Genomic DNA, 24,287 nt, shown 5'->3' with positions numbered 1-24,287 from the left:
ACCAAAGTTATTAGGGCAAATTTTTAAAAGTATGGATAGTCAACATTTAGGCTAGGAATTCAAATATAACTACTGTTTATATACATTTCCTTATCTAACAAACGAGGAACTATAAACCAAAAAAGTTTGCCTAAGATCAGGTCCACAGGTGTAATAAGGCCAAAGTATTGGTCACCAGAGTGATCATGACAGTCATTTTAACAACTGACCTGGATCACAGAACAACTGGCTGATGGTGCGCAGGACTTGAGTGAACGTGCAGGTCAACACAATGTAAATTCCAGTTGACAATGTACACACTTGTGGAACAAAAGATAAGTAAATAGAACATGGGCTATAAGGCCATCAAGGTACTAATTTTTCCTTTTATCACCCTAACTTTTCCAATTCAACTTTGGTGTCTTGATTCTGCTGCTGTATTTCTAAGAGGAACTCTTCCCAAACCAAAGGCATGACACATTTGTGCTTCTGAGTCTTAAAGAGATGAAGCTTCAGGAAAGATAGACTACAGATTCAAAAGTTAAGTATATATATTTAAGTGCCTGGCCTAAAAAAATCTGAACAAGCTGAATAAAGCAACACACTTATTCTTTTGTTGTTAAAAATGACCGGACTATAAAGGTTTTCGTAGATGGGGCCACACAGTATGTAACTGGGACCGAAGGAAAAACGGAAAATGTATAGTTTCTAGAAAGAGAACTAGAACATATAAGGTTGGTATTATTGTTGTGGTGGAGAAATACTGAATAGGTTTAAGAGAATAAAAGATAGGAATGAGAGGTTTAAGAACCATTTGCCCCACACAGAATCTTTAAAATACACAACTATACAAAACTTATCTATTCTAACAACATTTAAATAAGTTAACACAAAGTGGAAAATGTAGTGTTAGTTATCTTCCTCCTCATCTTCTTTAACTACTGGGGTACCATCTAGCTTTTTCAGTTTGGGCATTCTCTTGGTTGCCTCTTCAATCCAGTTCTCCTTAGCACAATGTTTCTCTTCCAAGGGATTGCCTACAAACACCAGGTCTTCTGGGCTTGGCAGTTCTGCTAGCTTCACAAATTCAGCCCAGTCTTTCACCAGGTTATTAGACATGTAGAGAATCTTCAGTTTCTTCATTACATGGGTCCCTTTCAACTTCTCAATAAAATTGTAGGAGATCCACAGTTCTAATGTGTCCCCTACTACTTCCAGTTCATTTAAGTTCTTTGTGTTATTTCATCCTGAAGACAATATTTTTAAGTTTTTTAAGTCATTCAGGTTTGCAGTTTTTTCAATGCAGTTTGTAGTCAGTGAAAGCTTCTCACAGAAAGTGTGGACAAGGATGCGTCCATGTTCTCTACAAGGGGAATCTGGGCATACAGCTTTATCTCTCTGGCTTCAGATGGCTTCTGGCTGGTTTTCTCTTCCCCTCTGGCTAGTGCTTCTTTGACTGTTGTTGCTTTTGCCATTCTGGCAGTTGCTACTGTCACTCCTGTTTGTGTTTTGTTCTGTTTGTTCATTTGTTTCATTTTCTCAGTTTCCACGTATAAGTGAAATCATGCATTATCTGCCTTTCTCCAACTTATTTGACTTAACATAATATCCTCTAGGTCTATCCATGCTGTTGCAGATGATAAGATTTCTTTCTTTTTTTTAAGGACTGAGTACTTTTCCACTGTTATTGGGAGAGGGTGTTTGCTATGACCGACAAAACCCTGTTAGGTTTTGTCTGGCTTCATTTTGTACTCCGTCGCCGAACTTGCCTGTTACTCCAGGAATCTCTTGATTTCCTACTTTTTCATTCCAGTCCCCTATGATGAAAAGGATATCTTTTTTTGGTGTTAGTTCTACAAAATCTTGTAGGTTTTCATAGAACCATTCAGCTTCAGCTTCTTTGGCATTAGTGGTTGGGGCATAGACTTGGATTATTGTGATATTGAATGGTTTGCTTTGGAAACAAACTGACATCATTCTGTTGTTTTTGAGATTGCACCCAAGAATTGCATTTCAGACTCTTTTGTGTGAGGGCTACTCCATTTCTTCTAAGGGATTCTTGTCTGCAGTAGTAGATATAATGGTCATCTGAATTAAATTCACCCATTCCTGTCCATTTTAGTTCACTGATTCCTAAAATGTCAATATTCACTCTTGCCATCTCCTGTCTGACCACTTCCAATCTACCTAGATTCATGGATCAAACATTCAGGTTCCTATGCAATATTGTTCTTTACAGCATCGGACTTTACTTTTATGAACAGATACATTTAATCAACCCTGAATATTCATTGGAAGGACTGATGCTGAAGCTGAAGCTCCAATACTTTGGCCACCTGGGAAAAGCTGACTTATTGGAAAAGACCCTGATGCTGGGAAAGATTGCAGGCAGGAGGAGAAGGGGATGACAGAGGATGAGATGGTAGGATGCATTCACCAGCTCAATGGACATGAGCTTGAGCAAACTCCAGGAGATGGTGAAGGACACGGAAGCCTGGTGTGCTGCAGTCCATGGCGTCACAAAGAGTTGGACATGACTGAGAGACTAAACAATAAAAAATTTTCTGCTGTATCTTTATCCATTCTACTGATGGGCACTTATGTTTGCTTCCATATCTTGGCTATTATAAATAATGCTACAGTGAACATAGAGGAGCATATATCTTTTCAAATCAGTGTTTTCATTTCCTTCAGACATATACCCAGAAGTAGAATTGCTGGATTATATGGTAGTAGCAGTAGTGTTAGTTGCTCAGTTGTGTCCGACTCTTTGCGACCCCTTGGACTGTGGCCCGCCAGGCTTCTCTGTCCATGGGATTCTCCAGGCAAGAATACTGGAGTGGATTGCGTTGCCTTCTCCAATTTTCATTCCCTTCTCCATTATGGTACTTCTATTTTTAGTTTTTTGAGAAAACTTTATACTGTTTTCCAGAGCGGCTGCACCAATTTACATTCCCAACAGTGCACAAGAATTCCCTTTTCTCCACATTCTCACCAACACTTGTTATTTGTTGTTTTTTTGATAATAGATGTTGACATTCTGAGAGGTGTGAGGTGATATTTCATTGTGATTTTGATTTGCCATTTCCCTGATGATTCGTGATGCATTTTTTTTTAGATTTTATTTTTTGTTGTTGTTTTATTTTTTTTTTCATTTATTTTTATTAGTTGGAGGCTAATTACTTTACAATATTGTAGTGGTTTTTGCCATACATTGACATGAATCAGCCATGGATTTACATGTGTTCTCCGTCCCAATCCCCCCTCCCGCCTCCCTCCCCATCCCATCCCTCTGTGTCTTCCCAGTGCACCAGCCCTGAGCACTTGTCTCATGCATCCAACCTGGGCTGGTGGTCTGTTTCACCCTTGATAGTATACTTGTTTCAATGCTATTCTCTCAGAACATCCCACCCTTGCTTTCTCCCACTGAGTCCCAATGCTGGAGAGGGTGTGGAGAAAAGGGAACCCTCTTACACTGTTGGTGGGAATGCAAACTAGTACAGCTGCTATGGAAAACAGTGTGGAGATTTCTTAAAAAACTGGAAATAGAACTGCCATATGACCCAGCAATCCCACTCCTGGGCATACACACCGAGGAAACTAGATCTGAAAGAGACACATGTACCCCAATGTTCATCCCAGCACTGTTTATAATTGCGAGGACATGGAAGCAACCTAGATGCCCATCAGCAGACAAATGGATAAGGAAGCTGTGGTACATATACACCATGGAATATTACTCAGCCATTAAAAAGAATTCATTTGAATCAGTTCTAATGAGATGGATGAAACTGGAGCCCATTATACAGAGTGAAGTAAGCCAGAAAGATAAAGACCAATACAGTATACTAACGCATATATATGGAATTTTAAAAGATGGTAATGATAACCCAATATGCAAAACAGAAAAAGAGATTCGTGATGCTTTTATCTGCCTGTTGGCAATCCTTCTGTCTCCTTTGGAAAAATGCCTATCCATTTTTAATCTGTTGTTCTCTGTCCATTTTTAATCAGGTTGTTTGTTTTTTGATGTTGAGTTGTATGAATTCTTTGCATATTTTGAACATTAACCCCTTGGCAGATAAATCATTTGCAAATATCTCCCCTCATTCAGTAGGCTGTTGTTTTATTTATAGTTTCCTTTCTTGTGCAAAATATTTGTGGCTTGGTGTCATCACATTTGTTTATTTTTTGTTTCTCTTGCCTGAGGGCACATATCCAAAGAGATATTACTAAGACTGATGTCACAAAGTGTAGTTCCTATGTTTTCTTCTAGAAGTTTTATGGTTTCTGGCCTTACATTTATGTCTTTAATCCATTTTAATTATTTTTGTGTGTGGAGTGAGAAAGTAGAGACTGCATCAAATTAAAAAATTTCTTTATGGTAAAGGGAATAATTACAAGAGTGAAAAGGCAATCCATGGAATGTGAGAAGATATTTTCCAGCCATTTATCTGGTAAGAGGTTAACATCCCAAATGCACAAGAAACTCCTACAACTTGGTAGCAGAAAAATAACCCAAGTGAAAAATAGGAAAGAATTTTAAAATATATTTCTCCAAAGAAGAAATGTATATGGCCACAAGGTATATGAAAAGGTACTCAACATCACTAACCATCAGGGAAAGCAAATCAAAACCACGATGAGGGAACTTCCCTGCTGGTACAATGGATAAGAATCCACCTGCCGGTGTAGGGGACACAGGTCCCATCCCTTGTCTGGGAAGATTCCGCAGAGCAACTAAGCCTGTGTGCCCCAACTACTGGAGCCCGTGCCCTCGAGCCACAGCTGCTGAAGCCTGTGCGCCTAGAGCCTGTGCTCCACAGTGGAAGAAGCCACCACAGTGAGAAGCCTACACACCGCAGTGAAGAGCAGCCCCCACTCACCACAACTAGAGAAAGCCAGCAAAACCAAAACAAACAAAAAAACTATAATGTGATATCACCTCACACTTGTTAAGATGGCTACTGAAAAACAAACACAATCACTCAAAAGATTAGTGTTTGTGAGGATGTGGAGAAACTGGAACCCTTATACACTGTTGCTGGGAATTTAGATGATCCAGCTATTACACTCTGGGAAATAATTTAGATATTCTTCAAAAAATTAAATATAAAGCTACCACTGGTGTGTGCTTGCTCAGTCGTGTCCAATGCTGCGATCCCATGGCCTGTAATGCGCTAGGCTCCTATCTTCATGGGATTCTCCAGGCAAGAATACTTGAGTGGGTTGCCATTTCCTTCTCCAGGGGATCTTCCTGGGATCAAACTTGTGTCTCCTGCATTGGCAGGCGGATTCTTTACCACTGAGCTACATGGAAAGCCCCTAAAACTACCGTATTATCTAGTAATTCCTTTTCTGGGTGTATATCCAGAAGAATTAAAATTAAGATCTCAAGGAGATGTTTGCACTCTCATACCTGTTGCAGCATTATTCCCAGTAGCCAAAATATGAAAACAAATGCCCACCAGCAGATGAATATACAAAGAAAATGTAGTATATACATAGAATGGGATATTATTCAATCTTAAAAAAGAAGGATGGCCTACCATTTGTGACAACATGGATGAACCTGGAGGACATTATTCTAAGTGAAATATGCCAGTATTATAAGAACAAATTCTGTATTGTTGTTGTTCAGTTGCCCAGTCATGTCCAACTCTTCATGACCCCGTGGACTGCAGCATGCCAGGTCTCCCTGTCCCTCACCATCTCCCAGAATTTGCCCAAGTTCATGTCTATTGCACTGGTGATGCCATCTAGCCTTCTCATCCTCTGATGCCATCTTCTCCTTCTGCCCTCAATCTTTCCCAGCATCAGGGACCTTTCCAATGAGTCGGCTATTTGCATCAGAGTGGCCAAAATACTGGAGCTTCAGCTTCAGCATCAGTCCTTCCAATGAGTATTTGAGGCTGATTTCCTTCAAGATTGACTGGTTTGATCTCCTTGCAGTCCAAGGGACTCTCAGGAGTCTTCTGCAACACCACAGTTTGAAGACATCAGTTGTGCTCTGCCTTCTTTATGATCCAACTCTCACGTGACCATTGGGAAGATCATAGCCTTGACTATATGGATGTTTGTAGGCAGAGTGATGTCTCTGCTTTTCAACAACCCTTATATGAAGTACCTAAAATAGTCAAACTTGTAGAATCTGAGACTAGAATAGGTTGCTAAGGGCTGGGAGAAGGGGGAAATAGGGAGTTATTCAATGAGTAAGTTTCAGTTATGCTAGGGGAATAAATTCTAGAGACCTACTGTACAACATAGTACCTATAGTTGTCAGCACAGTATTGTGCATTTAAGTATGTTAGGAGGAGAGACCTCATGTTAAATATTCTTACCACACACACACAAATAGGTCACAAGGAAACTTTTAAAGGTGATGGACATGTTTGTTACCTTTATCTTCGTGGTAATATCATTTGTTGTTGTTCAGTTGCTAAGTTGTGTCCGATTCTCTGTGGCCCTATAGACTATAGCCCACCAGGCTCCTCTGCCCTTGGAATTTTCCAGGCAAGAATACTGGAGTGGGTTTCCATTTCCTGCTTCAGGAGATCTCCCTGACCCAAGAATCAAACCTGTATCTCCTAGCATCGGCAGGCAGATTCTTTACCACTAGTGCCGCCTGGGAAGCCATTTTAAAGAATACTTTGGAGAACTTACACAACTACTTATCAAGACTTACTATGTTGTTGTGGTGGTTTGGTCACTCAGTTGTGTCCAACTCTTTTGCAGCCCGAAGGACTGTACCTCGCCAGGCTTCTTTGTCCTTGGGATTTCCCAGGCCAGAATACTGGAGTGGATTGCCATTTCCTCCTCCAGGGTTCCTATTTCCCAGGCAAAAATATTGAAGTGGGTTGCCATTTTCTCCTCCAGGGGATCTTTCCGACCAGATATGGAACCCACCTCTCCAGGTCTCTTGCACTGGCAGGCAGATTCTTAACTGCTGAGCCTCAGGGGAAGCCTCAGTAATGTCATGGGCATATGCATGTGTGCGTGCATGGCCTCAGTTGTGTCCAATTCTTTGTGACCCCGTGGACTATAGCCTGCCCAGCCTCTCTGTCCATGGGATTCTCCAGGCAAGAACAGTGGAGTGGGCTGCTCTGCCATCCTCCAGGGAATCTTCCCGACCCAGGGATTGAACCAACGTCTCTTACGCAAGAGGGTTCTTTACCACTAGCGCCACCTGGTAAGCCCCCATGGGTGTATGCATATTTCCAAACTAGAATACATTAAATATGTATTTTTTAATTTAATTAATTTATTTGGCTGCACTGGGTCTTAGTTGTGGCATGCAGTATCTTCGATCTTTGTGGCAGCATGTGAATTCTTAGTTGCAGCATATGGGATCTAGTTCTCTGACCAGAGATTGAACCATCTGGTCCCCCTGCATTGTGAGCTCAGAGTCTTAACCACTGGACCACCAGGGAAGTCCCTGAATGCATTAAATATGTACTTCAATAAAGTTGTTTTTAAAAGGCCCACTGTCTGGAGTCCCAGCACCAGAAGTTCAGATTTAGCTGGTCTGGGGTACAGTATGGTCATTGGAATTTTTTAAAAGCACTCTAGATGATTCTGATACTTGGCCAGGGAGAGAAATTACTAACATTTCACTTCACATATGGGAAAGAGAGACTCAGAGAAAGTGAGAGTGACTTGTTTTAGAAATGAGATCAAGAACTGAAACTGAGGTTCGGTTGACTTCTAGTCTTAGGTTCTGTCTAGCACATAACATGCCTCAGGTCACTTATGCTTCTACACAATCACTCTGTCCCAGTCAAATTGTCTAACATTATATTCTCTGGACACTCCAGGTCCACCACTGTGTCAAATCCACAGCAGTACAAGCTGCCGTTGGAGTGCTTATTATGTGCCCAAACTAAGCAAGTAAAATTACATGCGTTATCTCTAATCTATACAACAAGCTTTCAGGGAAAGCGTGAGTATCCCCTCTGCTGGAGGAAGAATCAGATGCCAGAGATTCTAAGAGACTAGCTGCAGTCGTGTCTAGTGAGGAGAAGCCAGAATCTGACGTGAGTCCATTGGACTCTGAAGTCCAGGCTCTTGAACACACTCACTGCCATCTGTTCCAACCCTGCTTTGCTCTCCTGTGTTATTTCTCCATTAAGAACCAGTTCTCATGTCAATCCCTCCCTGAAAGCCCTCCCTCCCACCCATGTTTTCATTTATTTATCTGTCTTTGGCTACACTGTGTTTTCACGCTGTGCGTGGGCTTTCTCTAGTTGCCATGTGCGGAGTACTCACGGTGATTGGCTTCTCTTCTTGCAGAGCACTGGCTCCAGGGCAGGTGGGCTCAGTAGTTGCAGCTCTTGGTCTCTAAAGCACAGGTTCAAAAAATAAATAAATAAATAAGTAAAGCACAGGTTCAGTAGTTGTGTCACTTGGGCAGGTGCCACTTGTGCTAGCCCCACAGCTTGTGAAATCTTCTCAGACCAGGGATTGAACCCCTGTCCCCTGCATTGACAGGCAGATTTCTTAACCACTAGCAGCAGCAGACCACTAGGGAAGTCCTCACCTCGTTTTTATTTATTCAATTTTCATGATCACCCACATTAGCTTTTTCATGGGTCCACCTCACATGGTAACTTGTTTGGTCACATGTGTGACCTGTTTCCTTCTTGAGGATGGAAGGAGAAAGAACTTCCTGTAACTGTGTTTCTGTCTTGGTCCTATAGCTGTGTCAAGATATGGTGCTGTTGCATGATCATGATACTTAGTTTTCTGAGACTCCTCCCCTGGGACTATCTGGAGACAGGGAGCACCTGTAGGCCCAAGTAGAGTTGAAAATTTGAACTGAGAAGGAAGAAAGCTTTCCATGGGCTCAGATTTGTAGTAATATTTACAAATAAGCCTCTAGGTGTCAGTAGAGTCTCAAATGAAATCAAAACCTCAAGCTAAAAGGAGTGTTTTTCATCTTAATCACCAACCTAGAGCTAGAATTCCCTCTCCAACATAACAGCAACCATGGTAACAATCCTTCCCAGCCCGGAGAATGGTAACGAGGAACCTATCGTTTCTGAGGCAGCCTCTTTGGTGTTTGGGCTTCCCAGGTAGCTCTGTGGTGGAAAAAAAAAAAAAAAAAATCCGCTTGCCAATGCAGAAAAGGCAGTAGATTCAGGTTCGATCCCTGGGTCAGGAAGATCCTCTGGAAGAGGAAATGGCAACCCAATCCAGTGTTTTTGCCTGGGAAATCCCATGGACAGAAGAGTCTGGTGGGCTACAGTCAATGATGGGATTGCAAAGAGTCTGATGAGACTTAGTGACTTAGCATACACTACAATGTTTGGACAGCTTTATTAAGATACTCTTCTTGATTTTTGTGAAACTGGCTCTAGTTTTGACTGCAAAGTCCAAAGACCTGGAGAGTATGTGTCTTGCTCAGAGAAGCGTCCTTTGTACTTCTGTTCTTCCCAAGGCTTCCTCTCCAATAGCCAGATCCTTGCTTAGCAAAACCCATTTTTTCTGCTCAAAAAAAAAAAAGAAAAAAGAAAGAAAGATGATCACTATGCTTTCTGGTCCCAGTTGTAGTCTTTAGAAATATACAGAGCAAACTCAATATCTTTTCTGTTAGGAATCTGAAGACGGAAATTAAACCATCCATCCCTCTGTCCACTAAACATCTCTTTACTGGGAACCCACCGTGTGCTAGGCCCTGAATCTCCAAGTAGGCAGATAATAAGTGGGAGACAGTATTATTAATGACCTGGTAGTTAACTTAGTCACAGGTAGGTCGAGTTTTTTATGATGGATTTATGAGCAGGGAACAGAGAGACAAGGCAACTAGCACTTACTAGTCATGGACTGCCTACCAGGCAAGGTGTTAGGAACTTGCTTTACTTTCCATGTATTATTTAAGTCTTGGGTGCATGTGTGCTCAGTCACTCATTCATGTCTGACTCTTTGCAACCCCTTGGACTGTTGCCTGCCAGGCTCCTTCCACAGGATTTTCCAGGCAAGAATACCAGCATGGGTTGCCATTTCCTACTTGAGGAGATCTTCCCGACCCAGGGATTGAACCTGTGTCTCCTGTACCTCCTGCATCAGCAGGTGGATTTTTTTACCACCTGTTAACCTATTTAACCTATTTACTCCTTGGAAGGAAAGTTATGACCAACCTAGATAGCATATTAAAAAGCAGAGACATTACTTTGCCAACAAAGGTCCGTCTAGTCAAGGCTATGGTTTTTCCACTGGTCATGTATAGATGTGAGAGTTGGACTGTGAAGAAAGCTGAGCACTGAAAAATTGATGCTTTTGAACTGTGATCTTGGAGAAGGCTCTTGAGAGTCCCTTGGACTGCAAGGAGATCCAACCAGTCCATCCTGAAGGAGATCAGTCCTGGGTGTTCATTGGAAGTACTGATGCTGAAGCTGAAACTCCAGTACTTTGGCCACCTCATGAGAAGAGTTGACTCATTGGAAAAGACCCTGATGCTGGGAGGTATTGGGGGCAGGAGGAGAAGGGGACGACAGAGGATGAGATGGCTGGATGGCATCACTGACTCGATGGGCATGGGTTTGAGTAAACTCCAGGAGTTTGTGATGGACAGGGAGGCCTGGCGTGCTGCGATTCATGGGGTTGCAAAGAGTCGGACACGACTGAGTGACTGAACTGAACCTATTTAAATCTTACCGCTGTCTTATGAAGCAGGCATCTTCCTTCTTATGAAATGAGCATATTCATCCTTATGAAGTGGGTTATATATATCTCCCCTTTTAAAAGGAAGATGCCAAGGCTTGGAGAGCCTAAATAACTTGAGCAAGGACACAAGGCTTCCCAGGTAGCGCAGTGGTAAGGAATCCGCTTGCCAAGGCAGGAGACACAAGAGACATGGGTTCCATCCCTGGGTTGGGAAGATCTCCCAGAGTAGGAAACAGCAACCTGCTCCAGTATACTTGCCTGGAAAATTCCATGGGCAGAGTAGCCAGGCAGGCTACAGCCCGTGGGGTCTTAGAGACTCGGACGTGACTCAGTGACTGAGCACACACTCAAGGACACAGCTAGAAAGAGGTGGAGCTGTTCTCCAGATACAGAGCTCCCCACCACACTGCGGGCATTGTGTGGAAATCCTTCAGATGGCTGAAGGGACATCAGAGACCCTTCCTGTCCTGTGTTAGAAATGAGTACTGCATTAAATTAAGTTTTCAAACTTTTGAACACAAATCCCTCATTTTGTCTGATTAAAAAATTTTTTTTAAGTTTGCAGAGTGATTTTTTTGTTGTTGTTTTCTATAGAAGTCAAATTTCCTGTCAGTGCTTTCCCATCATAAATTTGGACACATGACAAAACATAAAAGAAAAAAAGATCAATTGTATGGAATACTATTCAACCATAAAAATGAATGAAATAATACCATTTTCAGCATGGCAAATGGGTCTAGAGATTACCATACTAAGTTAAGTCAGGCAGAGAAAGACAAATACTGTATGATATGGCATTCACGATATGATATGTGAATGATACAAATGGACTATTTACAAAACAGAAACAGACTCACAGACATAGAAAGTAAACATATGGTTACCAAAAGGGAAATGGGGGAGGGATAAATTAGGAGTTTGGGATCAGCAGATACAAAGTATCATACATCAAATAGATAGAAAAGGTCCTACTGTATAGCACAGGGAACTATATTTAATATCCTATAATAAACCATATTATTTCATATTATAGAATATGAAAAAGAATATGTATGTGTATCACTGAATCACTTTGCACAGCAGCTAGCACAACACTGTAAATCAGCTATGCTTCAATTTTTTAAAAAAAGAGAGGACGGGTAACTCAAAAAAGGAAGACAGACAGAAATCAGCAGTGATTTGGGTTGTTCATCACTTCATGTGTCCTTTAGAATTAATTCTTTGACTATATTTACTTTAATTGATAAATTGCTATAATAATACCCAAAGAAAATTTTCAAGAAAATAAAAAATATCATCCCAAATCTCGTATCTTAACACAACTATCTCAATTTAATTCATACCCATATGTGTATGCATGTGTATATGCCAAGTCATTTGTCATGTCTGGCTCTTTTTGATTCTGTGGACTGGCCCGCCAGGATCCTCTGTCCATGGGATTCTCCATGCAAGAATACTGGAGTGGGTTGCCATGCCCTCCTTTAGGGAATCTTCCCAATCCAGGGATTGAACCCTTATCTCTTATGTCTTCTGTGTTGGCTGGAATGTTCTTTACCACTAATGCCACTTGGGAAGCCCACTCATATGTGTATGTATATTTCAATTGTAAACCCTTAATAAATACAGGCTATTATTATAATTCCAAATGCTTTATGTTTTAATTTTTCCACTCAACCTTATTTAAGGATCATTTACCCATGTTTCTATGTAGTTTTCCTAATGATGACATTTAACAGCTACCTAATAGTTTATGAATTTTCATTATATTTTAAGGCCTTTAGAGATGACATTCAGGGATTACTGACAAGAAATGTTTTCTCTCTTTAATTCATTATTTAGACAACCCACTTAAACATGGCTTTAACTCTTTTTGTAGTATCCATTCAATGTGTTACACACTCAAGAAGGACAGGGAAGTATTTTTTTAGTAAGCAGGACATTTTCTTTTTGGTTTTAGAGGGCTTTTTTTTTTTTTAATTAAAATCAGATTTGTGGTATTGGTATCCCAGGGTAATGGTCATGAGTGTAATTGGCATATATTTCTTCTCAAATCTTGACTGTCCTGGTCCATGCTTCTGCTGACTGAAGCCTTCAGCTGAAGCTTCTGAAAAACTATTTAGGCTTCACTTAGTCAGTTGCTCTTTAGGGCTTTGCTTTGTGGATTCTTCTTGGTAACTGCTTCTTGTTCTTTCCATGCCTAGTGTTTCTGGCAGCAGGTCAAACAATGGAGACTGCTGTTTGTTTTTGGTTTATGTGTTTGTGCATGTGCACACATGTGTGTGCAATCTTAATTGTTTCTTCCTGCAGTCTCTTTTTCACTTCTTCATCTTAAAGGCTGCCAGAGCCATCAGGAGAGAGAACTGGGATGTGATCAAAGTTAGAGTGTTTTCCAGCCAATACCGTAGAGTCCTGATTATCTCTAAGGCTTGTAATGGGCAGTATTCCCAGACCCAGGATAGATGGGGAAGCTACTGTGGGCCTCTCTTCACATGGTTTCCAGAGGGCTGCCAGGCCTCCTGAAGGGCTGGACCTGTCAAGTCCTGCTTCTTGATCTGCAAATGAGTTTTCTCTAGGTTTTATCTAGTTTAGATAGGAGAGAAGAAGATAAAACTTTGGGTATCTTCATGCAAACATGCTTCATCAAAATAGAAGAAATATTAAAAAAATTTCAAACAAATGATAGCATGTTTCTTTTTATCTTAAAACAAGTAGGATTCTTCTCTGGGCTGAGTCATGCTAAACACTTCAGCCAAATGGAACTTCAAGAGGATGTTGATTCAGAGTTTTGACTGTTCCTGAGTAAAAGGTGTCCATGTGTCATTTTGCTGAGAGCTAATTTGAATCCTTTGCACTAGGATATGGGCATGAAGGAGCAAGTCACTTAGGTGGTACATGAGCTCAGCTCATGGTCCATTCCTCCTATCATATGATGGCTTTGTAGTTACATACTCAACATTATGTATGCATTTTATGGGGGAAATAGATGGTAGATGTTATATGACTGCTTGGAGGTTCTCAAAGTTCTTGGATTTACCTGTCAAAAGTGACAGGTCTATCACTCCACAGTCTACTCAACTATTTCATGGTGCTGTGACTTTGGTTCTGCTCTTCATAATCCGCCTATTTTTCCCCATAGCCAACTATTAACATTATGTTTAACAAATGTATTACCTCTGTCAGTGAATTTCTTCCTCATTATTTTCCACTTAACAATCTCTCTGTATTTTGACCTTCTTAGAATTTTATTTGTGCCTTTTCTTGGCACTAATAAAATTTGTATTTTAAAAGCTTTATATGACCCTATATATTAATGCTCTGTGCACTTTATCATATTTTTGCCTCTGAGATTATATATTTTCAGTGTAAATCTGGATCTTATTCATCTGAGACTCTTTCCCCTCACCACCACCCCCACCCCCACCCCCCAGCAACTGCTCTACTTTACAAAGCTCAGGGCACTACCTGCCACATGACAGGGGCTGGTAGATACTGGTTGAGTTGAATTGGGCTAAAGGCTGGTTCTGTTGTAGCAAAGTAAAGAGACATAATGTGGATGATGGATTTTGCTGGATGTTGCAACTACCTTAAAGAAATTTTTTTTTTTAATTGGAGGGTAGTTGCTGTTGTGTTGGTTTCTGCCACACAACAACATGAATCAGCCATAAGTATACATATGTCCCCTCCTCTTGAGCCTGCCTTCCACCCACCCCCCCCCCCACCATCCCACCCCTCTAAGTTGTCACAGAGCACCTGGCTGAGCTCCCTGGCTACAGGTACTTTTAATAGTTACTTATAGATAAAACTAGATTGTCCTGCTCTTTGGATAACCTGACCTGGGGAAATATGTGAGCTTAGCAGTCATCTAATATTAATGTTTATATCCTTTCCATTTTATGAAAGTGAAAGTCGCTCAGTCATGTCCGACTCTTTGCGACCCCATGGACTATACAGTCCATGGAATTCTCCAGGTCAGAATACTGGATTGGGTAGACTTTCCCTTCTCCAGGGGATCTTCCCAACCCAGGGATCATACCCAGGTCTCCTGCGTTGCAGGCAAATTCTTTACCAGCTGAGCCACAAGGGAAGCCCAATAATTTGACAGTTTTCTTCCTGGTCTAGCTCTACCTTTCTCAAGCCAAAATGCTATTCATGCTGTTACAGTGCCCTCCTTTTTATTCCCTTTCTCATTTCATTGTGTTGAAATGTCAGAAAACAGAGCATATGCACTAAAGATTCTGTTGGTTCGAGCAGTCCAAATGGAAAGTTGATTTAAATAGTCTCTTTCCTAGTTAATTTACCAATTTAACAGCCATGTCTTAGCCCAGATTCTCTGGATCATAAAGTCTGGGGTCAAAATTAAAGTGCTACTTCTTTTTTGGGGAGTAGGGACAAATTTAGGAAGGTAAAACTGAAGAAAAAGCATCAACCAATGCAGCAAGATGTGTTACCTTGCTGGCACTGCTTCCACCAGGCCATGATGAGAAATAAAAGGTATCTTAGCAGATAGATTCTTTGAGCCACAGTGATTCTCTATTATGGTCACAGAGAGGAATCATAATCTTTTTTAAAAAAAATATTTGTTTATTTGGCTTCACCAGGTCTTAGTTACCACATGTGGGATCTTTGACCATTGTTGGTGCATGTGGGACCTAGGGTCCTGACCAGGAATCAAACCCAGATCACTTGCATTGGGAATACATAGTCCCAGCCACTGGACCATCAGGGAAGTCCCAGAAATCATAATCTTGAAAGAGTCTGTGGAAGGGGAAGACCAAGAAAAATGCCTCTGTTTGCCTTATTCTCTTCTCCCATTTCCTATTTGTCAAGGTTTGCTTCACAACAGGATAACTCTCCTATACTTACAATGTGCAGCTTCTATGGTGCATCATCTGGCCTATTGACACCGGTTCCAGAAGCAAGATTCCGTGCCCTTGTGGTGTGGTAACTTGTCCTGAGAGTGAGGGAGCAAACCAGTGCAGTCTGGAGCTCCAGCTTTGACTCCAGGGAACTGGGCAGAGGCAGCAGCAGTCTAGGAGGTAAGAGGTGCCTTTGGAAAGTGATTGAAGGGTATAAAGCTGTGCATCTTACACAGCACAATCAGATTTCACCTTCAACTTTCTACAGCATTTGCTTTGGTGGAGGTCCTCAAGGAGGGCTTGGCAAATCCAGAGGGTACTTTCTGGCTTCTATCTTACTGGAAAATTTTGTTCCATTTGACAGTGTTAGCCACTCTCTCCCTGAAAGTCTATCCTCCTCTTTCTTTTCCTGATTAAGAGTAAATTCTTTTCTTACTTTTCTGGTTGTGTCTTCTTAGAGACATCTTCCTTCTCCTTTCTCTTAAAATTACATATTCTTTGTGGTTCCATTTCCAGCCTTCTTCTTGTATCCTCACTCTCCACACTTATCTGTCTTCCATGATAACCACCAGATCAATATCTGCATCTCAAATATCTCTGCTCCAGATCCATGATGGCTTACCTATCTGTACCTGGGTGTCCAACTTGAACTCATCCTTTATCTTCTCCTCCAGTCCCCACCAAACCTACCTCGTCCTGGTAAATGTCACCAAACTAAGAACCTAGTGATTTTCCTGAATTCTTTTCCTTACTTCAGATTTCATATCCAATCAGTCACTGTTGATCTTTCATCTTAAATATCTTTTAAATCCAGACCTCTTCTCTGTTTCCACTGCCACTGTTTTATTTCAGAACTGTAATCACCTCCTAAAATATTTCCTCTGCCTTTGATCTTGCTTCCTTACAATCTACATTTCAAACCTGCTGTTATAATTTTCAATGACAAATCAGGGACTTTGCTGGTGGTTCAGTAGCTAAGACTCCACATTCTCAATGCAGGGGGCCTGGGTTGATCCCTGGTCAGGGAACTAGACCCCACATGCTGCAACAAATAGTTTGCATGCTGCAACTAGAAGATTTCGCATGCTGCAATCAAGATCAGAGAGCCTGCATGCCTCAAGTAATACCCAGCCCAGCCAAATAAATAATAAATACAGTTTAAAAAAAAAAACCACTAAGATAAAATAACCCCTTCTTGGATCACAGCCTTGTTGTGGAGAAGGGACTTGTGTAACTTCAATGAAGTCATGCAGGGCCACCCAAGTTAGACGGGTCATAGGGAAAGGTTCTGACAAAATGTCCACTGGAGAAGGGAATGGCAAACCACTCTAATATTCTTGCCTCAAGAACCCATGAAAAGGCAAAAAAGTGTGAAAAGGCAAAAAGATATGACATTGGAAGATGAGTCCCCAGGTCAGAAGGTGTCCAGTATGCTACCGGGGAACAGTACAGGGCAATTACTAATAGCTCTAGAAAGAATGAAGTGGCTGGGCCAAAGCAGAAACAATGCTCAGTGTGGATGTGTCTGGTGGTGAAAGTAAAGTCCAATGTTGTAAAGAATATTGCATAGGAACCTGAAATGTTAGGTCCATGAATCAAGGGAAATTGGATGTGGTCAAGCAGGAGATGGCAAGAGTAAACATTGACATCTTAGGAATCAGTGAACTAAAATGGATTGGAATGGGCAAATTTAATTCAGATGACCTTTATGTCCACTACTGTGGGCAAGAATCCCTTAGAAGAAATGGAGGAGCCCTCACAGTCAACCAAAGAGTTTGAAATGCAGTACTTGGGTGCAATCTCAAAAACAACAGCAAGATCTCAGTTTGTTTCCAAGGCAAACCATTCACCATCACAGTAATCCAAGTCTATGCCCCAACCACTAATGCCAAAGAAACTGAAGTTGAATGCTTCTATGAAGACTTACAAGACCTTCTAGAACTAACACCAAAAAAAGATGTCCTTTTCATCACAGGGGATTGGAATGTAAAAGTAGGAAGTCAAGAGATACCTGGAGTAACAGGCAAATTTGGCCTTGGAGTACAGAATGAAGCAGGGCAAAGGCTAACAGAGCTTTCTCAAGAGAATTCACTGGTCATAGCAAACACCCTCTTCCAACAATACAGAAGGTGGCTCTTCACATGGATAACACACAGTTGGCCAATACTGAAATCAGATTGATTATATTCTTTGCAGCTGAAGATGGAGAATCTCTCTGTACAGTCAGCAAAAGCAAGACTGGGAGCTGACTGTAGCTCAGATCATGAGCTCCTTATTGCACAATTCAGAATTAAATTGAAGAAAACAGGGAAAGCCACTAGACCATTCAGGTATGACCTAAATCAGGTCTCTTACAATTACACAGTGGAGATGATAGATTCAAGGAATTAAATCTGTTAGACAGAGTGCCTGAAGAACTATGGACAGAGGTTCATAATATTTTACAGGATGCAGTGACAAAAACCATCCCAAAGAAAAAGAAATGCAAGAAGGCAAAGTGGTTGTCTGAGGAGGCTTTGCAAATATCTGAGAGAAGAAGAGAAGCAAAAGGAAAAGGAGAAAGGGAAAGGTACACCCAGCTGAGTGCAGAGTTCCTGAAAATAGCAGAGAGACAAGAAGGCCTTCTAAAATGAACAGTACAAAGAAATAGAAGAAAACAATTGAATAGGAAAGACTAGAGATCTCTTAAAAAAATTGGAGATATCAAGGGAGCATTTCATGCAAGGATGGACATGACAAAGGACAGAAATAATAAGGACCTAACAGAAGCAGAAGAGATTAAGAAGAGGTGGCAAGACTATGCAAAAGAACTATACAAAAAGGGTCTCAATGGCCTGGATGGTGTGGTCACTCACCTAGAGTCAGACATCCTAGAGTATGAAGTCAAGTGGGCCTTAGGAAGCATTACTACCAACAAAACTAGTAGAGGTGATGGAATTCCAGCTGAGCTATTTCAAATCCTGAAAAGATGATGTTATTAAAGTGCTACAGTCAATATGTCCACAAATTTGGAAAACTCAGCAGTGGTCCCAGGACTGGAAAATGTCAGTTTTCATTCCAGTTCCAAAGAAGGGCAATGCCAAGGAATGTTTAGACTACTGAACAATTGCGCTTATTTTACATGCTCACAAGGTAATGCTAAAAATCCTTCAAGCTAGGCTTCAGGAGTATGTGAACTGAGAACTTCCAGATGTGCAACTGAGATTTAGAAAAGGGAAAGGAACTAGAGTTCTAATTGCCAACATTTATTGGATCTTAGAAAAAGCAAGGGGATTCCAGGAAAATATCTACTTTTGTTCATTTACTATGCTAAAGCCTTTGACTATGTGAATCACAACAAACTGGACAATTCTTAAAGAGACAGGATTACCAGACCACCTTATGTGTCTGCTGAGAAACCTGTATGCAGGTCAAGAAGCAACAGTTAGAACAGGACATGGAACAACAGACTGGTTCAAAATTAGGAAAGGAATACATCAGGGCTGTATATTGTCACCCTGCTTATTTAACTTCTATGCAGAGTACATCATGCAAAATGCTGGGTTGAATGAATCACAAACTGGAATCAAGATTGCCAGGAGAAATGTTAACAACCTCAGATTGGCAGATGATACCACTCTAATAGCAGAAAGCAAAGAGGAACTAAAGAGCCTCTTGATGAAGGTGAAAGAGGAGAGTGAAAAATCTGATTTAAAACTCAACATTCAAGAAACTAAGATCATGGCATCTGATCCCATCCTTTCATGGCAAATAGAGGGGGAAAAAGTGGAAGCAATGGCAGATTTTATTTTCTTGGGCTCCAAAATCACTGTAGATGGTGACTGCACCCATGAAATTAAAAGACGCTCTTTGGAAGGAAAGCTGTGACAAACCTAGACAGCACATTAAAAAGAAGAGGCATCACTTTGCTGACAAAGGTCCATCTAGTCAAAGCTATGATTTTTCTAGTGGTCAGGTATGGATGTGAGATGGACCTTAAAGAAGGCTAAGCACCAAAGAATTGATGCTTTTGAACTGTGGTGTTGGAGAAGATTCTTGAGAGTCCCCTGGGCAGCAAGGAGATCAAACCAGTCAATCCTAAAGGAAATCAGTCCTGAATATTCATTGGAAGGACTGATGCTGAAGCTGAAACTCCAATACTTTGGCCAACTAACATGACTCATTGGAAAAGACCCTAATGCTGGGAAAGATTGAAGGCAAAAGGAAGAGGGAATCGCAGAGGATGAAATGTTTAGATAGCACCACTGACTCACTAGACATGAATGAGGGAGTCTGGTGTGCGGCAGTCCATAAGGTGATAAAGAGTAGGACGCTACTTAGGGACTGAACAACAACAACAGCAAAGATAAAATGAAGATTATTTTGATCACCTTCAACGAAAAATGTAGGAAGCATAAAGGATGATGAAAGTGAAAGCCTTAGTCATTCAGTTATGTCTGACTCTTTGCGACTGACCACATGGACCGTAGCCACCAGCCTCCTCTGTCCAAGAATACTGAAGTTGGTAGCAATTCCCTTCTCCAAGGGATCTTCCAGACTCAGGGATGGAACCCAGGTCTCCCACATTGCAGGAAGATTCTTTACCCTCTGAGCCACCAGGGAAGCCCATAGATGATAGATGTGGTGGTTATATAAAACATAAAACTTTTATATAGCAAAATTCACCATAAACCAACTTAAAAGACAAATGACATTGGAAGAAAGTATCCTTTACCAAAGATTTGTATCCTTAATGTTCAAAGATCTTTTTCAAATCAATAACAGAGAAATGTGATATACAACTGAGCAGGAAATGTATTTTACACAAGAAAAAACCTCAAATGGCCAATAAACATAAAAAGTTAAACTTCACTGTTTAATGCAAATTTTAATTAATTTAATTTAATTAATAAATGCAAATTTAATCCGTAAAGAAAAAAATAAGGATAAATATATGTACAATTAACAAGAGTTTGGATTTCAAACATTGTTGGATATATAAACTTATACAGGGAATTCCCTGGTGGTCCAAAGGTTAAGACTCCATGTTTCCGTGGCAGGAGGTGGGGGGTTCAACCCCTGGACAGGGAACTGAGATCCCAGAGGACGTGTAGTGTGGCCAAAAAAGCCCCCAAAGCAAAAAACAAACCAAAAAGAGAAAAACATAATAAAACTCATGCACACAGTTTAAACAAACAACAAAAAAACCATATATGACAGGATTTACTGTTTAGTTTAGGAATGCTGTTGATACTTCGAGGAATGTAGAGCAAAGAAATAATTAAGGATAGGATATACATATAATAGTAAGGATATAAAGTATACATAGGGTATAAGAAGGATAATAAGGAAAATATATATAGTATGTAACATGGCAGTTTGTATAATAATAAAGAATTGTAAACAACTTAAATGTCCAAAAACAGAGGATGTGTGCAGACATTTTAAAAGATATAGAAAAATATTTAGGAACAAAAGATATTTAAGGAATATTATTTAAAATAACAAAGTAATAATGAAAATGCAGTTGGTAGGGGGAAAGCAGTTATTATTTTGACAACCTGACCCTAGAGTTCAGATAGGGAGGGACTGTTTTGATTTACTAAGATAACTTCTCTCTTTGTGATTTAGAATAAAGCAAAAGATGCATTAACTTGCCTTGTGCAAAAGAGAAAGGGAACTGGAAATGACCGCTCTGGAGTTTATAGCTAAGGGAATTGACTTTGGAAAATGGAAAAGATATTCATTATCTTCTCCAGGAGAGAACTGGGCAGCTGGTGCTACTGTAGTACCTCTGGAGGGTTGGCCAGTGGGAGTTTTCCAGCAATGAAAGTGACTAATGGACTCTTAAAAGAACTGCTTTCTAAGATGCAGTTTCAAGTTATTCTCTATGTCAAACTTCAGTGTAAGCCATTTTTTCTTGCTCCCAAATCTTCCCTAAATGTTTGCTAACACACGACCTTGTTTAGGCCACATTCTGGGGGGAAAAAGGGTTGTGGAAATGTAGATGGGACATTTCACACCCAGCAGGTGAAATAACTGGTGGAGATCAAGGCAAAAAAATCAGAGTTAGAGATAATCAGAAGAAACATATTCCCACCCCCACCTCCACAAAACCCCCAGGAACTCTCAGTGATATTGGTAGGCACTTGGGTTTCACACCCATTCATAAGACAGAGGTTTGAGCAGAATTTTTTTCCATCTCAAAAGTTGGCAAGACCTGTAAAGTACATGGGGAGAGGGAACTCAGAGAAAACAGTTTAGAAGGATACAGAGCATAAAAAGTTACCTAAAATGCTAAAATTATGAACAATATTTTCCTCTTTTCTCACTTGTATTTTGATACTTCTATAATGAATCCATATTACTTTTATAATTTTTAGAATAAAAAGTATATTGAGGGATGGACTTCCCTGGTAGTCCAGTGGTTAAGAATCTGCCTTGCAATGCAGGGGACACCAGTTTCAATCCCTGATCTGGGAAGATCCCACATGCTGTGGAGCAACTAAGCCCATGGGCCACAACATGCTCTGGAGCCTAGGAGCTACAACTACTGGGCCCGTGTGCCTGGAGCTTGTGCCCCACAATAAGAGAAGTCACTGTTATGAGAAGGCCTAGCACCGTAATGAAGAGTAGACCCCTGCTCATGAGAACTAGAGAAAGCCTGAGCAAAAAACCCCCCAAAACCAAAGAACAGCAATGATGACTCAGCACAGTCAAATTTAATAACTAAATAAATAAAATTATAAAAAACAGAAAAAACATGTACTGAGGGAATAGGCAAATCCACCAGAAAGCTGACTTGTGGTTGCCAGGGACTGGGGGGAGGAAGCAATGGGAAGTGACTGCTTAATGCGTATGGGTTTCCTTTCGGGGAGATGAAAATGTTTTAGAGCTAGACAGAGGTTGTGGTTGTACAACACTGTGAATGTACTAAATGCCACTGAGTTATTCACTTTAAATGATTAATTTTATGTTACATGAATTGCACCTCAACAGAAAAAAAAGAAATCTACTGAGGAGAAAAACATACAGCATAAATCAGAGTCTGCCACTCTCGTGCTTAGAATCCTTCAGAGACTTCCTTACTCTTTAGCAGATAAAGCTGTTCATTTCTGGCCCTTCTGCTGCTCTACCACGGCTACCTCTTCCTGTAAACCTTACTCCCCAGTCATACAAAACCATGTTCAGTGCTCTGAAAGGGCCTATTCTTCCCTGCTTCTGTGACTTTGTATGGCTGTTCTTTTCTTGGAATACCCTTCCCCTAGTTACTTTCCACTCATCCTTCAAAACTCAGCTTACTCTGACTCCATAGTCTCAGATGCCTCTTCTCCAGGTCCCAAGAACCTTCTGGACATTATTTTATCAGTGTAGATGATTGTGAATCTTAGGAGGACAGAATCTGGGCTTTCCCCTCTTTAGCTTCAAAACTTGGCCCAGGACAGAAGCCATAATGAATGTAGAATGAATAACAGATTTAAAATCACTGAAAATAACAAGCTTTTCTAATGTAAAACAGGTACAGGTAGTTATCCTGGGTATGAAATTGAAAATGATTCAGAAATGTTTGACTGACTTACTGTAGTACTTATATAGAGGAACAGGATATCTTTCCTTTTTCTTCTTACTTTTTATGGATTATTTAGGGATTGAAGCATAGATAAAAATTCTGAATAATAGGTTAATAAAACTGTCAATCTAAGTAGCAAAATGGTCCCACATGGAAGATAGAGGGTTGCAGAATACTGATGGTTTTAGGGAAATAAGGCTAAAAACACAATTATTTTTGTGAAAAGAACCCAAAAGTGAAAACAAACTAAAAAAAAAAAAAAAAAAAAAACCAAACAAACAACCCAAACCCATGATAGGTAATAGATAAAAGGATATTTCTTCTTCTTCCTTTTTTTTTGATACCTTACCTCAAAACTAAGATGCCCTGTTGCTATCTTAGGATGGTTTTTATTTTTAAAATTTCATTTGTTTTTTTTATTTTATTTTTGGCTGCTGGGTCTCCGTGGCTGCTCACAGGCTTTCTCTAGTTGTGGCAAGTAGGAGCTGCTCTTCATTGTGGTGCACGGGCTTCTCATTGCAGTGGCTTCTCTTGTTGCAGAGCACTGGCTCCGGGGTGCGCGGGTTTCAGTAGTTACAGCACATGGGCTTAGTTGCCTGTGGTATGTGGAGTCTTCCCAGACCGGGGATGGAACCTGTGTCCCCTGCACTGGTGGGAGGTTTCTTAACCACTGGACCACCAGAGAAGTCCCGGTAGGATGGTTTTTAAAAATACCTAAGCCTTACAGGATTAAAAAAAAATATTTGTATATTTGTTTTAAGACTTTTCGGCTGTGCTGGGTCTCCTTTGCTGCACACTGGCTGTCTCTAGTTGTGGGGAGCAGGGTCTACTCTAGTTGAGGTGCAAGGGCTTCTCATTGTGGTGGCTTCTCCTGTTGTGCAGTACAGGCTCCAGGGTGCGTGGGCTTCTGTTGTTGTGGCATGTGGGGTCAGCAGTTGGGGCTGGAGGCCTCCAGAGCTCAGGCTCACTAGTTGTGGCACGTGGGCTTAGTTGCCCCATGGCATATGGGATCTTCCTGGAACAGGGATCGAACTGGTGTCCCTTGCATTGCAAGGCAGATTCTTAACCTCTGAACCTCTAGGGAAGTCAGTCTTATGGATTTTAAATGAACCTAAGCTCCTAATGAGATCATGGATATAAGAGAAAAAAAAATCATCAATGGCTGCTGAAACTGTTAGGTAAAAATTTGATGAGGAACTTTATAATGTGTATACCAGGTTGGCAACTACTGAACCTTAGCA

General features: G+C 40.8%; 1 pseudogene; it reads right to left on the bottom strand.

Moving 5' to 3' along the window:
• Nucleotides 1-856: 856 nt before the first annotated feature.
• On the bottom strand, nt 857-1,454 carry LOC133067365 (dynein axonemal light chain 1-like; annotated as a pseudogene).
• Nucleotides 1,455-24,287: the final 22,833 nt, after the last annotated feature.

Source organism: Dama dama, chromosome 2, assembly GCF_033118175.1.
Source record: "Dama dama isolate Ldn47 chromosome 2, ASM3311817v1, whole genome shotgun sequence".
In the NCBI taxonomy this organism is placed as follows: Eukaryota; Metazoa; Chordata; class Mammalia; order Artiodactyla; family Cervidae; genus Dama; species Dama dama.
Note: the sequence above shows the minus strand (reverse complement) of the source record. Positions and strands in the feature narration are given on the sequence as shown.